Below are 18,218 nucleotides of genomic sequence, written 5' to 3' on the forward strand. Positions count from 1 at the left end.
ATAGGTGCTACAGTAATAGTGTATTGGGCAGGTGGGAGGGGGAGGGGGGCGGGTATATACATACATAGTGAGTGAGATGTACACCATCTGGGGGATGGTCATGATGGAGACTCAGACTTTTGGGGGGAGGGGGGGAAATGGGCATTTATTGAAACCTTAAAATCTGTATCCCCATAATATGCCAAAAAAAAAAAAAAGAATGAAAAAAATACTGAACTGTTAGTAATCTCCCACAGCCTGGAATTGAAATAGAAAAAGTATACAAAAATTTATAAAGCATCTTTTGGAAAACTTTAATCATTGTGGCTGTGATCTTCAATGTGATCCAAAGACACTGAAAACTGCATCTGGGTCATACCATTTTGAAAAGTCACCTCCATTTAGAGGAGGAAGGCCACTGATTGCAGTTTTATCTGATTCCCATCATGTAACATGTTTGGATTTAGTTCACAAAAGGAAGGAACTTTTTTGGAAGATACATATTTTAGGCTGTTCATACCTTTCTTAAAATGGTTGATTTTTTAAAAAAGATGTTTTTAATATAACAAAGCATCTGGGTTTGATGCCAACAATAGTATAATAGATCTAAAGTATTTTTTCAAACTTGAGTACTGTTGCTCTTAAAAACTGTATAGGTTTTTCTTTTTATACTCACTTCATTTTGTATTCTGTTCACGAAACAGAGATCTAATACCTACCTCATTCATCAGGCCAAGACAACAAAGACATGATTTCACTGATCACCAGAAGGTTTATGGTTTTAACTACAGACCATTTGACAAAAGGAAACCCCAGTCTCTGGGTGGGATGAGAACTGAAATGTGGATGGATCTAAAGTGAACAGTTCTATTACCATCCCTAAAGTGTGTGGACTCAGGAAACATATTTCTAACATCCCTACACCAGGTTGCAGATTTTATGAGAGAAGAGAAAGTGGGATTCCTAAAAACACAAAGTAATTCAGACACATCTTTGGCTGCCAGAACATACTTCAGACAAAAAAGGTTAAAGGCATCAAGAAAGCAGGCAGTGGAGTTCCCAGAGGACCAGATGCTGTGGTGAAAATGCATCTTGTGTGGATTTTACTCCAGACATCAATGTATGCACTGAACCTTTGGGGAGGTGAGAGAAAAAATGGGAATTAATAATTTCCAGATTTAAGGATTCAGGGAACACCCTGGTCCACTGCTGATTAGTCAGTCTTTATTTTCTCTTCCTGTTCTGTGTCTATGCTAAATTGTGTTTGTAAGATTTTTTTTAAAGCATCTGTGTTCTTTCCCATTATTCTTTCGAGATCGGCTCCTTCTCTGTAGTGGTAAATTGAGCATTCCCTCTGAATTTGGGCTGAATTTAGAAGAGTGTTGAGTTGACTTTAAAGTTAGCACTATAGAAAACAAACACCATGCCTAATGATTCCTATTAAATACATGGAGTAAAAATTTGCCCACAAGAGCTCTCAAACAATAATATATAAAAAAGAGCAATGCAATCATAAGAGTTCTTGGGAATTCAATATGTCATATGGCTCTCATAAGTTAGTCTGGCAATGAAAATTGGTTTTCAGTTATTAGTATTTTTATTATTTTAGTTAACAGCACTCTCATCAGAAAACATTTTTAAGTACTTATTTTTACCATAGTCAAGAGTAAGCCACAGACCACAAATCTAAGTATTTGTGTTTTAAAAAGAAGGTCTATAATGTCTTTTCATTGTCTAAAATGTTAAGAAAGAAAACCAAAATCCAGAAACAAGCAAACAAAATACTCACAGATATGTTCTATCTGGCTAGCATGATGTTCTTAAATGAATTTGAAAGACTTTTAGGCATTCCAGTTTGCCTAGAATCATTCCCTATTATTTCTTTCACATTTTATGTCACCCACCAGGCAATAAATGCATTTGAGTTTACTACCCCTACCCAGATTATCAGGAGATTTAACGCTACGGTTTAAATGTTTATATCTTCAGAAACTCGCTTTGAAATTTAATCCTCAATGTGGCGATTTTGAAATGTGGGGCCTTTAACAGGTGATTGGATCATAAGATCTCTGCCCTCATGAATGAATTAATCTATTCATGGATCGATGGAATATAGGTTAATGGATTAATAGCTTATCATGGGAGTGGGACTGGTGGCTTTATAGGTAGAGGGAGAGAGACCTGAGCTAGCACATTCAGCTCCCTCACCAAATAATGCCCTGCACTGCCCTAGCATTCTGAAGAATTCCCACTAGCAAGAAGACCCTCACCAGATACAGCCCCTCAACCTTAGACTTCTCAGCCTTCATAAGTATAAGAAATACATTTCTTTTCTTTACAAATTATCCAGTTTCAGGTATTCTGTTATAAGCAACAGAAACATGGACTAAGACACTTGATAATAAGAGTGTGATTCCTGTTATTACTATAAACTAGTGGGACTACTGATGGGTCCAGTAATTAAAGGCTGCTGTAGTAACATATACAGAACATTCATGCAATGAGGCATGAATGTAAGATTTTTAAACTAGGAAAATAATCACAAGATATAACACAAGGGAAACAAAATACCTTTATAAAAATGAAGTAGAATAGAATATTATACTAGAAGTCTAGGAGCTAGGTCTGAAGTAAGATGTGAATAAAAGTTACACACCATAGATGTACAGAAATATCTTTTAAAAATCTTCCTTGTTAGACATGCGCCTAACAGGATGCCACTCAAGACCTGCTTGTTAAATAAACTTTTCTAAATATATAATTTAAATTGCAGATCAGTCAGGTATTTTATGTTTCAAATTTGAAGAAACTTCGAATTTAATTTAGTACAAAAGGTAACTGACATGTGTTTAGTTTGTATATTTCTGATTGTGACTGGCCATTCAAACAAAGTTGCTCTTATACTGAGAAGTAAATGTCTGAAATTTTTTTATTTGCAATTTCTTATCATTTGCATTTTAATTGGAGATTATAATCAAAGGGAGAACGGAAGAATCAATGTAATAAAGAAATGAGTAAATTACACTTTATTGAAACTTCCAAAGAGGTTCCATTTCAATGTTGAGACTCCAAAGAGTGTTAAGAACGGTTTCTATTATGAATGAGGGAGGGAGAGAGCTCAGCAGTATCAGGGATTTTTCACAAAACCCTAAAACCATTTTTATTTTCCCTCAAGTTTTATTTTTTGAAATTTCAAGTTTTCCAAAACAGTTTCCTCTTAAGCCTTTGTTTTTCAAAGGAAATTTAATTTAAAAAACATGTTTTTTTCTAACTAAGTTCAAACTTGTATTATACAAATAAGACAGTTTTGTGTTTGAAATTAATTCTTGTTTGCTTCTGGAACTCCTAGGAAAATCAAATTCAAAAGGCTGAGCTAATGCATTTTCAGAGTTGAAGGCATCACAGGCTAAAACATTTTAAATTCTGTTCTCTGTTCAGTTTTGAAATCATTTTATGTTATTATTTGTTTGATTTTCAGGATATGAGTAAAAATACATACCAGTAAGTAGTAATCTAGAACACATGTAATGAAAACTCAGTTCAAGGTCACTTTAGGAAGGTACAAGTTGGCAAAAGCTGTGTCTCTACTCATATCCAGGGTGTCTCACTGGAGAAGGAACAGAAGTACCCTGACTCCCCAATGTTAGAAACCTCTGCCAGGATGAAAACACAGGACCAAGAAGCCCTGCTTTTCTGGGAGAGTAAGTGTATGTCCTGCAATCTCTGTTTGTTTCTTATTGTTTTACCACGTACATACCTCTGATAAAAATAAGACATAGTCATGGATCGTAGCAGAACTACTCTGAAGAAATCTCAAATTGAGAGCCTTTTAAAGCTATTTAATAACTTCCCCATCCCTGCTTCATCCTCAAAATCAACACACACACACACACACACCATACACACACAATGTTTTTCATTCATCCATTCACTAATCCATCCGACATTTGCTGGGCAGCAAATGCCAGCTGCTGGCCTGGGCACTGAAAATATACAATAAATAAGACATCATCTAACCTCCAGAAAGATACAACTTTGTGAGAGAAGTGGACATATAGAGAGATAAGTTGTCACTAGGGACAAGTGGAACCAACATATTTTACATTATTATAAAAGTTAACCTATCACTGATTAAGCTTATCTTGGAGACACAGATTTCTTAGTACTGTTTCAAAAGCAAATGAATCAGTGTTGGATTGGGCTAATCAGGGTGTCCTGTGAGCTTGCAGTGTGCTGGTATCAGGACATCTTAGCCTCTGCCACAATTCTACAGGCCCCGCAGAAGCCCTAACTCCTGAGCATGGTTCGCCTGCAGTCTGCTCATGTGCCCTGCCCAGCATAAAAGAACCTCAAAACACAGCTTCTTTTCTGACAACCTGAGTCACCTCAAGGACAAAATGCAGAATAGGAAAAGTATGACTTTTCCAGCCTTCCATTTCAGAGAAATTTGGGCACAGAGACAGACCTACATATAAGCAGAATGACAGTGAACATGAAGGCAGAGATCAAAGTGATGCATCTGCAAGGCAAGGAGTGCCAAAGATTGCCAGCCAACCACCAGAAGCTAGGAAAGAAGTCTGAAACAGTCTCCCTCACAGCCCTTAGACAAAACCAACCCTGATGACACCTTAATCTTGAACTTCTAGCCTCCAGAACTGTGAAACCATAGATTTCTGCTGTTTAAGTCACTGGGTTGTGGTACTTCGTTGTGGCAGCCCTAGCAAACTAATACAGGTACCTTTACCCAGCCTGGTTTTTCAGCCTTTCTGATAGTTTGTTGAGCTACCCAATGTCCTTCTAATAAGTTTCTTTCTGTACTAGAGTTAGTTTCGTGTTTGCACCTCAGCACACCAATTGATACTACTTTTGGTATTCATTCTTTCTTTGCTCCTTTCCAACAGTTTCAGTTTCCACTTTAGAACTCACATGGTTCTGGTGAAACTGGCTTCACCCCAGGACCCAGGGTAGAGCCCATGACTTCTGCTTAGCCAATCAAAACACACAGTGATCGTCTTCCAAGTGAGCACGCCCCTAAAGATAATCCAATCATAGTGAAGTACCAGGCATTATCTAGGCATGCTGAAGCAAAGATAGTCTATCTTTCCCACTGTACAGAAATAAACATGGCTATAGGCTAGCAGTTCTGCAAGCTTACCTCAGAAAGAAGTCAACCACAGAAGACAAGGAAAGAAAGAAACCTGGTGCTTAGTGCTATTAGCCACTGGCTCAGGCCACACCTGAAGTCAGCTCTCCCTATGGACTTCTCATCACTTGAGCCAATCAATTCCCTGTATTGTTTAAGCCAATTGGAGACTGATTTTCTGCTATCTCCAGCTAAAAGTGTTTGAACTGGAACAGCCCATTTATACTTTAAACATCATTCACAGAAATTCGATAAGCCTCTAAGTTATATACTATTTAAAATACTGGGTCTAATTTTGGAATGAAAACCCTTTAAAAACAATATCGATTATTCATGAGCAGTTGGATGACATTTTAAGGGCAGAGGGGTCATCATCTAATTCCTGAGGTGGTGATGTTGACCCGGAAGGAATTAATAGTAGCAATGATTATGGTGATGATGATGGCAGTGGAGTTGGTGATGGCCATCACTTCCCAACTGCCCACAGTGCATGGAAAACATAAGTAAAACTTGGAGGAAATAGAAATGTTGGGCCTGGGTCTTGAACAGTACATTGGAGTGTGCCAGGCTTTTCAGGCTCTTGTGGATGGTAGGGAGTGTCCATAGCCTAGGCTATGCTTCCTGTCTTTCTTCCCTGTGTTTTTACCTGCCTGTTCCTGAGACATGCAACACAGGTACAAATGGTCCTGTAATCTTAGCCCTGTGAATTAACTGGAACGAAAGAAACAATAAATTCAGAACTCTGTCTGCCCTGAGGGGGTGTGGCTGTCACTAATTTCCTCTTCCAAATGGGGTTTATGGTGTGCCCTGGCCACTGTGTGCACTGAGTCATAATTCCCTCCCTCATTTGTCGGACTTGCCCCTTATTTTGTGTGCTTGGACTTCTCCTCTGGTTCCTAATTTGCACGCCAGTCTTCTATTATGGCTAAAAGGTTTCTCTGAACCTTCAGCCAGTTGCCATTCAGGAGCTCCTCTTAGCACAGAAAGACCTCCTTGAATCTGACTGAATCATCTCCTGGTAAATAAGCCCACTCCCACCGAGATATTCCTACCACCTTGCCTTGCCTAGTTACTAAACTTGACTTTTAGCCATTGATTCTAGCCTACCTTGGGCCTGAGTTTAGCCTTTGGCCACTACAATAGGAATCTGTTGGCTACTCTTCCTGGGGGATGGCCACAGTGCTGTCAGGCTGTTTCTCCCAGCACTTGCATCTTTGGCCGTGTTTAGTCCTTTCTAGTTAGAACTGCAGCAAATGTCATAAACAAAGCCATATGGATTATCACACTTCTTCCAACAACAGCCTCTTATCATTTTAGCTCTTCTTATCCCAGACCCCAGGGATCCATTGTTCATTCTCTTGAGTCTTCTTCATTTCCCTCTGACTCTTTCTGTAATATCAGCCCTAACCTGGTCACCTGTTTCAGAATTGACATCCTACGGTTACCTTCACCCCCACTACTATGTAAGAGCCACAGTTTGTTTTGCTTTAAATGCCCTATTTACCCCTGAATTCAGGGGAAAGAGTCCTTGGCTATTTGGAATCAAAGAATAGATCAAATAAAAATGAGGGTATGAATGACACAACCAGGAGAGTGACAACAGAGGGATTCAAAATAAAAAGAATCCCAGATGTTGGGGAGTAAGATACTAGACCTATGTGAGAATCACTATGCCTAAATAATGACTGCTACAGGTAAACAGCACATAGTAGCAGGGAAGATCATCAACAGAAATACTTTTGGAGATACTAGGAGACAATGAAGTTAAAAGAGGAAAAAATAATTATATTATTTTCATGCTAATTTCTTCCATTTGTATAAATTACTACATAGTAAAGGTATCTTTAAATGTTTCTATATTAAATTCAAGTTTAATTATAGCAGTTTAGTATGACTTTAGCAGTTACACTATGATAAACTGCTCACGAATTTTAAAAGTTGCAGGGACAGTTACTCAAGAAGGTTATGTATTATATTCCATGGGTAAGGAACCCTACTGGGTATTATACGGATAAGTAAGGATGTCTACATGGAGCTCAAAAGTGTAAGTACACACAGGACAGTCATATAATGCAGAATACAGTTATGTATGTGAGGGTAAGAAGTGCTGGAGGTGATATCTAGGTGAGTCAGAGAGGAGTTGCTTTCTGAGATTAGACAGGATTTAGACAGCAGACTTAGAAAAAGAGACAGTATCACAGAAGTTGCACAATAATTGTGCTGGGTTCTATGTTATTTTGGTTTGCCCTCACTTTTTTCCCTGTCTGCTGCCATTAATCCATTTGGGAATAAAACATACAAATCTTAGTTAGAGAACATTCTGAACATAGGGTTTGGAGACTCTGTAGAGACTGATACTTACCATATTTGGCCAACACTTTTAATATGTTCTTTTCCCATACTAGACATTCAGAATAAGATAAATATTTATCATTGAGAGAGCCCCTTTTTTACCGGATTCACTTTTATAAACAGTTATCTAACTGTTAACTCCCTGCATTTGGAAAACTGGAAAGTTCTTGCTTTTCTTCATTGACTACATCTTGGTTGGGAAGTCATTCCGATTTTATTACAAAACGGAGAGACATTTCCCAGAAAGATGGAACATATTTCGACCATTCCGAGCATTGCCACCTTAGCAAGATACCTCATTCTGTTTTTGCAATACTCATGTCTGGATCAGTGCTTAAACTCTAGGACCCCACACCAGAAAAAACTCAGGACTTGCGGATTCTGGCTTTCCTTGTACTGAATCAGGAAACAAAAATGTCACTTTTTTGTAACTCTGGGTTTATTTTATTCTCTCCTAACCAGACGCACATACTTTGAAAATACTCTCTTCTTTTTTTTAACAACCATGAATGAGAAGACAATGGCTTGCTTATTATTAAATGGAGAATATTGAGTCTATTATGGGCATCCCTTGATGTGGTATGACTTCCTGATGAATGGTCACTAATGAAGAAACTGCAGAAGGAAAACTTATTTTATAATACTGAGAAAGTTTATTGTTGAGTAAGCTATTTGGGTTAATGAGTACATTTTCTGAATCTAATGTTCATGTTATTATAGGCAGAGCTGTTCTTGAAAAGTTTTTCTCAGCTTCCCTGATTTGGAAATAGAAATCCACTTTGTTGGGTCTTGTTTCCCGTAGAGATACTTGGGAAGTTTAATCAGTACTAAACTCATTCCAGATTCATTTACTGGATTGGCTATGGCTGACCTTGCAAAATTTGCAGCATGTGGTGTATAAGAGTCAAGCTTAGAATGACATATATGGAATTGAAAAAAACTTCTTTTTGGCACTTCATGATACAGAGATGGTCCAGCACGGTTTTTATGACCTTGTGTGACATTTTCTGTCATCTTTGGGAAATTAATATTGTCTTTTATGTGTGTGAAAATAGGGTGCTCATAAAATAATACATAAAACAAAAACTAAAGATTTCAACATTCATTCATTAAATATTTATTTAAGTAAATATTTATTAAGAGCCTATTAAGGGTAAGGCGTGGTGCTGGAGATACGATATTGAAAAGACAGACATAGGCTGTGGCCTTGCAGAGCTCACAGGGCAGGAGAGAGACAGGCAACTCAAGGAGCTGAAACAATCAGGTGTGGTAAGTTTCATTCATTATTCACAAAATGAATTGAAGAGCAACGTGAATTACCAAGAACTTTATTTTTTTCAACTTTAAATATTAATTCTCTCAGAAGAAAAATCTGCACATGGACTTTTTATTTTATGGGAAAATTTAAAATTGTGTTTTCCGTAGCTTGATAGCAAGCAGCTAAGTTTTATACTTTGGTCAGAATAGTAAAGAAAAATGTCTAAAGGATTCTGATTGGGATTTTCTAAAGGAACTTGTGGATGATCATTGAAGGAGATGATTTAATAATGTTTGTTAAGAATTTGACATGGAAATAAACCAAAATTTAGTTTCTTTCTATCAGGAAAAAAAAAGGCTGTACATATATAATTTAATATTAATAAAATTAAGGGTAGAAAAGAAAATAAAGCATGCTTATTCCTATAGCAATTTAAAAATAACTTCTAGGACCAACTTGAAATTTACATACTAAGTTTCAGTTCATGTACTGAGTTTTGCTTTATTCATCACTGGAATGAGAGGTACAAGATTCAGGCCTCTCCTTTGGCAGCTCGTTGTCAGGAGGGGTAGAAGGCAAGAAAGCAATCCTGATACACTACGCCAAGCTGGGGAGAGAAGACACTCTACAGAGTTCCAAGAATATTTGTGAAACACAGTTGTTTGAAAGGGCTGGTGCTGAGACTGTGATTAATACAGGTTGGCAGAGCACAGGGGTGTGCCAGAAGACAGGCTGGAGAAATGGGCAGAAGTACTTACAAAGCAGGATAAGCAGTTTAGATATCAACATGAAGTTACTGGAAAACCTCAGAAGGCTTTTAAACATTGGGGGTGATGAGGTAGGGTGGTAGATTGTTTCTTTTTAGAAAAATCTTTCTGGTTGCATGGTAGAGAATTGACCACAGAAAGAGAAGTCTGTAATCAGAAATACAAATAGGAGCCTTTGACAGCAATTCAAGTGAGAAATGGTCCAGTCCTGCGCCATGACAATGAAAACAGGGAGAATGGAATAGCTGGGGTAATTGATCAGATGTGAGGGATGAGAGGGTGATTCCAGGTTGAGTTGGATAATGGGACCTTTTGCTGAGACAGGAAATGCAGGAAGAGAAGCAGATTTCCCTTGGAAGATAACGAGAGTTGAATTTTGAACAAAAACTTAAGATGCATGTAAGATGCCTGTGGGTAGAGAATTCCAGCAGACAGCTGGAAACACTAGCCTTGAGCTTCAGAGATCTAGACTTGAGATAAAGAAAATTGTGTGAGAGAAATCACCCAGCATGAGCATGTGAGGGAAAAAAGGAGGCCAAGGACACTTGGCTTAGTAAACACAGATAATTTAGGGCCTGAGCAGACAAAGAGGAATTGTAGTAGATGACCAAGAAGTGGGGAAAATGAAAAACAGGAAAGATTGGTGTCATAGAGTCTTAGAGTGGAGAGAATTTCAGAAAGGAAAACAGAGTAGATAGTGTTCCGTGCTGGAGAGAGTGGGCCAGGTGTGCCCACTGGGAAGCCGTGGCAAGAACAGTTCCAGCGGTAGTTGGGATCACAGTCAGCTTGGTGGAGGGCGAGGAGTTCATCAGAGGTGAGGAAGTAGGAACAACAAGTGCAGACTTTTTGAGGCTCTGTCTTTAGAAAAACAGAGAGTAGTAAATAAATGTGTGAGTCTGTGTGTTTGTTTTGGAGTAAAGTAATACCCCCGCCACACACGCATGCCCCCCAAAAAACCCTGTTGTTTGCTTTATTCTTCTCGCTTATGAGTGACAGAATGTTTAGCATATAAAATTGAAACAATAGGCATCCTAAATTTTTCAAGCAGTTCCTTCTTTCACTCTCCTCTTCCTCCCTTACTTCCTCCCTCCCTCTTTCCCTTTCTTCTTTTATTCCTTCCTTCCTTTTTATCTTATAATATGAGAAGAGATAACAAATTCTCTTCAGTGAGCAGGAAAAGATACAGTATTGCAAAGGAATTAAGAATAAATCCAAAATTTTAGAAAAAATAACTAAAGCTTCAGATAACAGCAATCATTACAAATTTGTAACCCCAAATCCAAGTACTTCTGTTTACTTTATTTTGAATTATCTTTTAAATGGAAGCCTGCTTTTTAAAAACACAAACAGAAATCTTATCTTCTGAAGAAAATATATAGAAGTTAAAATGAATCAGAAGAGTGAGAGAACATTCATTTTTGTATGAACAAAGGTCAAAAATGTTCTTTAAAAATTGTATTTTCATGTCGATTACTTCAACAATGGCAGGAACTTTAGAATCCATTAGCCCATTTTACAAATGAGAAAACCGAGGCCCAGAGAAGTCAAGTTCTTGTCTAAAAATAGAACCAGAACAAAAGCTTTTATCTTTTTATATCCATCCAACCACTTCCACCTCCAAAGATTTTCTCTTCCAAAACCAATGCAAGTTGCTATTGGTTATAAAAAGGACCATAATAATTCTGTCCACTTAATTCCCAGAGATTTCTTGCCAATAATTGAAACAGCATTAAAAAAAGTATGTTGAACTCTGGGAGGATAAACTGTACACATTGAAGGCATTTGTCTTCTACTAATTCTACGCCTTTGTATTAAATATTTATATTTACATCTTCCTATTTTCTTGGTTGCTCTCTGTATTATTGTTCTACACCTATCATCTAGTTTCCAATAATTCTGGCCCCTAATTTCTCTCTCTCTCTCTCTTTCTGTCTTTCACACACACACACACACACACACACACACACACACACACACACACACACACACATCCTTCGTCACATAAATATACTCCCTTTCATACTCTCTTCACCCCAACCGGTTGAGTGTTTGTGTTCTTTCTGGTCACCATGTTCATGTTGTGTGGGTGCACCAGCACACAGATGGCCCAGGCTCCACTTAGAGACAGTCCCTGTCCCAGAGCCTGTTCCCACAATTCATACAAAGCCCAGCCTCAAAGGACCACCACTTAAGGGTCCACTGTAAGATTAGAAACAGGAGGTTTTGCCACGTGTTTTCTGTACGGGTTGCATTTCTGAGAGACTCTTACACATGACATTGGAATCGGAGGTACTTACGAAAAAAAGAAAGAGAAAAAGAAAGAACACCCTTAAAGCTAATCCTGCTGTTGACAGAAAGCAGAATTAGACTTTGGAAAGGATCCATTCCTTAATATCGCATATTGCTCTCATTTGTAGTATAAAATGATGCAACTCACATTGTACTTTGTCCAGTAGGGCACTTAATCCCCATGAAAGAAAGAAATGAATCACGGCAGCAAGACGCTTGCATCCCAAATGACTCTGTCCTACATTAGAAGTGAGTAATTATTATAGGGGTAAATAACTATGAGTTTCTCAGAATAGATAAGTTTCCTCAAATCATGAGACAGTGCTCATAGGATTCCCCTATTCCAAATCCTGGAAACGTTCAGCTCTGACACCCCATTCTTGCGTTCAGGAACTGAGACATTTAAATGGGCATGAGTGGAAAAATCCACATTTGCTCACAGGATATGAATACGGTTTCCTCACTTCAAGTGGCATCTTAATGGGAATTGTGTTTCGCACTCCAATTAGAGAGCCAAACCCCAGAGAAAGCCTCTAACTTTCAATAGCTGTGTATAAATAGAGTGGGGGAGTAAACAATCGTTTAGCCACTTTCCCAGGCCAGCCTTCAAGGACATTGGACCACAGAACCGATTGCATGAGAAAATATCACTCATGTGTATTGCCATGGTGGTTTCCATCTTAAAAGCTGATATTTGCCATTCAGGCGAGAGAGTACTATAACAAAAAAAAAAAAGAAAGATTGCTATTCATCATGATAAAGTTAGTCCAAGGCAAATGCTAACTTTTTTGAGAAAATAAATACTGTAAAACAATTCAGATGTTTTCTAGAGGAAAGTAATTTATCATGCCTCTTTGTTCTTATAGAGGTTCCATTGTCTCTCTTCTAAGCTTTAGGTCATTAGGAAATGTCTTAAAAATTAGGCAAAAATCGATAAACATGCTAATGTCAAATAAATCGTTTCCCCAAGCTATGGTGATGATCCACAAGCCTGGATAAAGAACACATCTATTTGTCATGCGTTGTTCTCCTTATTCCTAGTTTGATGAGTAAGCAGCTGAGTTACGTTTCTGGCTGAGACCAGCTGTCTCCAGGAACTTGAGTAACTGTCTCCAGCCCAGTGTGTGGACAAGGAGAGCAGAAGAGCTTTAGGTAGTCCAGAATTTAGCAAAACACATGATTGGCCTCCTGGTAATATGCTCATTTTATACAGCAGCAAAATTACAATTAAAAATGACCCCAAAACTCTCCAAGTAAGCATTAAAATTTTAAAATAATAAAATCAATACCACCACTGGACCCAGGATATTTTGCGGGACCTGCATTCCCACTATCATAGTGACCTCAAAAGATTCTAGAAAAGAAAACAGCATTCTGATTTCTCTCAGAAGTTCATTGTGGATCTCACATCCATGAATTTAGTGAACCATTTGAGAAGGGTTTGCATTATTTCAGTCTAATAACAGGTAATGTGTACTATTTACTTTGTGAAATGGTTTATTCTTGTTTGAGCTAGATTTCTGTCTCTTGAATGTCACAGATTATTTTCTCATCCCATTAAATCAAGATTTTGTAAACAAATCTGTGTTCTTTTTCCACATACTTTTGATGATTTTTATTGATCCCTTCTCAACCTCTACTTTTTCAGACTAAAGAGTATTTTTTGTTTTGTTCTTTGGCCATTTCACTAGGAATATCAAGTAAACCTATAAATGTCTGAATCTCAGAAGTAGGGCACAGATCCTTTTTGCTTACTTCTTGATAAGGAATCTTTGTGGTGAACATGGAGATAGATAATGGTCTAGAAAGAAACAAAATATACTGCATTGTTTTTGAAGACTTTTTCCAGGAAGCATGGCTTATTTGATTTGACCACACAAAGCAGACTCAGCAGTTTTACTAAACATTTCTCAAAATGATCAGCCTCCCTTCAACTTACCCCTATTATTGTTATAGGTGACAAGAATATATGTTGAGTAATTAGACTACATCAGAACATTTACTCTTTACATACATGAGCTTACATCATCCTTAGCACACCACTGTGCTAAGGCAAGAAATAGGCAAAACTATCTGTATTCTACAAATAAGTAACTGAAGCTTAGAAAAAGATTAAGAAACATGGCCAAGTTCACACAGCTAGAAAGTATCAGGACTAGGATTCAAACCCAGGACTGAGTGCCCTGTTGAGTAGCTTAAATTGTTTTCTAGCCCTGCCATTGGATGGATTCTTTTGACTTTGGTTGATCCTTATCTTTTAGGATGTGGATACATTCTTTACATTCACAATTCCTTTACACCAGCTATGCATTTCAGTTATCTTAGGTAAAAACCATAACCACAGGAATGTATGTATTGCATCTGCCTCTGTTAACTTTTTTTCTATTTGGCAGTTATGTTGGAGTAAGATTATAGCACGTTCACTAGCATTAATCCCATATGAGTTAAAGTGAATGGCAGTAATGTTATTAATTTAAAACGTGAGATGCTACCAGTTTTCAATTTGGAAGTTTGAAATTGTATGTATGGCTATTTTCCACTTGTAAATTCAATTTTTTATCCCCATAAAGCATCTGAAATGAGAGACATAAAAATACTGTTGCTAAATATTTGAGGGATTATTTTGTAAGCCAGTGAAAACAGAATCTTTCATTTGTTTCACCAATGGTGGGAAGGTTTCTTTTTTATTTTTCTGTGTAGGTCCCCTGGGAATGAGTGCACACAACACAAAATAATATTCCTTTTTTCCCTCAAAAAACTATTAGTTCCACATGGTGACAACCATCTCCCTTTTCAGAAATGCCCTGAGAACTCCCCAAACTCAATACAACTCGAAAACATAAGGAATGGCTTGTTTTATTAATAACTTTTGTACTAAAGTCAAAGGCAAGATAACTTTTTGAATAATACACATGGTCACAACTGGAGATTATTTTCTCCAAATCATGATATTTTAAAAATTAAAGCAAATTTCTCCTTTTCCTTGGGCCTTTGACTGTAAAAGTGTGAATCCATCCAAGTACCTGGACCAAATGATCATTGCCACATCCCTCCCCACTGCCTGCCATGGGGATTATGGGTAAAATAGGGCAACTGCGAGGAGTTATAGGCAGGGGCTACATCAGAATTTTGAACTATTAAACAAATAGTTTAATATTAATGTTTAGTAGACTAAAACATCTATTATGTTTTAGTAGATCTTAGTTTTCCTCAATAAGCATAATATAGGACAATTTCCCCCTAAATGTAATCACCATGTCCCACTTGTTATAGAAAATCATGGTCATATAAGCACAGAGCATATGGTACAATTTCCTTCTTTCCTATTATCACATGCTGTCATATTAAGAGCCTCAGTAGAGAAAACAGTTGAACTTTCTTTAATACAATGTTTCCTACCTTCTTTGACAATGGAACTCTTTATTATGTAGTATCATATGAAGCTAATATTCCATGGAACACACTTTAGGAACTGTTGGTCATCAGGAGAAAGGGCTTAGATAGAAGGAAATCGGACTGAATTTCTGTCTCTTGAACTTTACAGGTGTCATTTGGACAAATCATAAGACCTCATCTGGAATATGGGGTGTAGGAATAATCCTTTTTTGCCCAGTTTCAAAGGGAGCTAGGGAGAACAAAATGAAATAAAAAGTATGAAAGCATTTCTTAAATAGTAAAGTTTCATGTAAAGTTATTTCTATTTCATCCTCCTTTTTTGTTTTGTTTCGTTTTTAAAGAAAAAAGTAAGAGAAAAATGAGGTGACTTTCTTGTAGTGGCACAACAGGCTCACAAGCAGCACCCAGGAGAGGGGCTCCTCTGACATACCATCTTACAATCCTGAGCTTTATCTCTCTAAGGATTTCAATATAACCTTTGGACATGATCTCTTTGTTTTGTTTCTCACAATGTGCATGAGACAGTTTTCATTTTATACTTTAGCATAGTAGTCCCTAACCTTTTTGGCACCAGGGACTGATTTCATGCAAGACAGTTTTTCCTAGGTGTTGGGGGTGGTGGTGGTGATGCAGCTCAGGTGGTGATGCCAGCGATGGGGGGGCAGGTGGTAAATACAGATGAAGCTTCACGCACTCACCTCCTGCTGTGCGTCTCCCACCCCGCCCAAGTTTTATGGAAAACAATTTTTCAGGTTTTCTATGGATGGGGCAAGATGGAGGGCAGCGTGAAGCTCTGAGACCCGGTCCCTAACAGGCCACAGACTAGTACCAGTCTGCGGCCCCAGGGTTGGGGTCCACAGCCTTAACAAACATTTGTGAGCAAAGGTTCAGAGCCACCAGAAACACAGGAGATAGCAATACCTCTATCAATTAGGTAAAAATAAGAAAGAAAAAAAAGAAACCAAGGGGTTACTGGCTAAAGCAAAACAGGCAGGGTTCCCAAAAGGACAGATGAGATAACTAGTTACTGAATAGAAACTTTGATGTCTGGAGAGTTACTGATATACATGTTATTTTGGTTATGTGGCATGCAAACTGAAGTCTGACTTTTGAATTATTTTGAAAAGCACTGCAAAATGTGGTTTTCCTTTAATTTGTAATGATAAGTTATCCATGTTTCCAGAAAAAGAATGAGTAGTAAATAAACCCATAATGACAACTTGGTATAATTTTCTTCTCTGGACCTTTGCCATTGCCAGTTTTTATCCTTTATTCTTTGCATCTGAACAATATTTTTTCTGTGTTTATATTTCATAATACTTTATACTTATGACTTTATATTGACATGGTAGCTTATTGACTTTAAGTCTCATAACAGTCCTTATAATTAGATGTGTATATTAACTACACTTCTTACGCCTAAATCCAAAAGAGCGGATTTAAGATACTTGCCTGAGTTCTCAATAATAATTAACAGGACAAGTGAGCTAAAGTAAAATTATAAGAAATGATATTTTTTGAAGATATATTAAGTGTCAAGTACTACACATGCATTTTTTGGGTTCTGAAAGATAATATTTTCCCTCTTTACAGATGAAGTAATTTAGGAATTAAAAAAAAAAAAAGAATGTAATACCTTTTATAAGTTTAAGCCACAAAAGGATGGAGGTAGGATTTGAACCCAGAACTGTTTGCCTCTTCTTTTTACAGTGAGTTGTACTGCCTCTCCAAATCACCAGTGGTGTAATACTGGGTGATGTCATAGCATTTTATCTTTTTAAAATTACGTTACACAACCTTTGGTGGTGAGAAAATAAAATAGCAAACCTGTCAGTATTTAGATTTGAATGTACCCCCAAATATAAAGAGAGAATATTTTGCCTAAACAACTATCATCTAATCGGGCACTTCTTTTCCTGGTAAAATGGTTCTTACTTCATGGCTTAGAACAACCATTCAAAGCACACCTTCCTTTTGGGTACTCACAGCAAATCTATTCTTTCCGAGGACACAGGTTCATACTATGACATATTTTTTGGTATAAAAAATACCTTATAAAGTATGTGATTAAGGCTTTGCTTTCCTTTCTGATGTTCCAACCTTTTTTTCTTACTTTTTTTATTTCAAAATATTGTGGGAGTACAAACGTTTTGGTTACATGAATTGCTTTTGTACAGTTTGAGTCAAAGTTGTAAGTGTGTCCATCACCCATATAATGTGCATTGTACCTGTCAGGTGTGAATTATCCCAACCCCTTCTCCCCTCTCCCACCTTCTTGATCTCCATTGAATTTTACTACCATATGTACACATGAGTGTTGATCTATAAGTTTCAATTTAATAGTGAATATACATGGTTTTTGTTTTTCCATTCTTTTGATGCTTCACTTAAAAAGATGGTCTCCAATTCCATCCAGGCTGTTACAAAAGGTATTAGTTCACCACGTTCTTATGGCTGAGTAATATTTCATGGTATACATATACCACATTTTATTGACCCACTCATATCTTGATGGGCATTTGAGTTTTTTTCCACATCTTTGCAATTGTGAATCATGCTGCTATAAATATTTGCATACAAGTGTCTTTTTTATAAAATCTTTTTTTCCTTTGGGTAAATACCCAGTAGTGGGATTGCTGGATCAAATGGTAAATCTACTTTTAGTTCTTTGAGGTATCTCCATACTACTTTCCATAGAGGTTGTACTAGCTTGCAGTCCCACCAACAATGTATAAGTGTTCCTTTCTCTCTGCATCCTGACCAGCATCTATTGTTTTGGGACTTTTTGATAAAAGCCATTCTCACTGGAGTTAAGTGATATCTCATTGTGGTTTCAATTGGCATTTCCCTGATCAGTAGTGACACTGAGCATTTTTTCATGTTTATTCGCCATTAGTCTATCTTCTTTTGAAAAGCTTCTGTTCATGTCTTTTGCCTACTTTTTAATGGGATTGTTTGATGTTTTCTTGCTGATTCCCTTGAGTTCTTTGTAGATTCTTGTTATTAGCCCTTAATCAGGTATATAGTAAGTGTA

The sequence above is a fragment of the Microcebus murinus genome, chromosome 5 (genome assembly GCF_040939455.1).
Source record: "Microcebus murinus isolate Inina chromosome 5, M.murinus_Inina_mat1.0, whole genome shotgun sequence".
NCBI lineage: Eukaryota > Metazoa > Chordata > Mammalia > Primates > Cheirogaleidae > Microcebus > Microcebus murinus.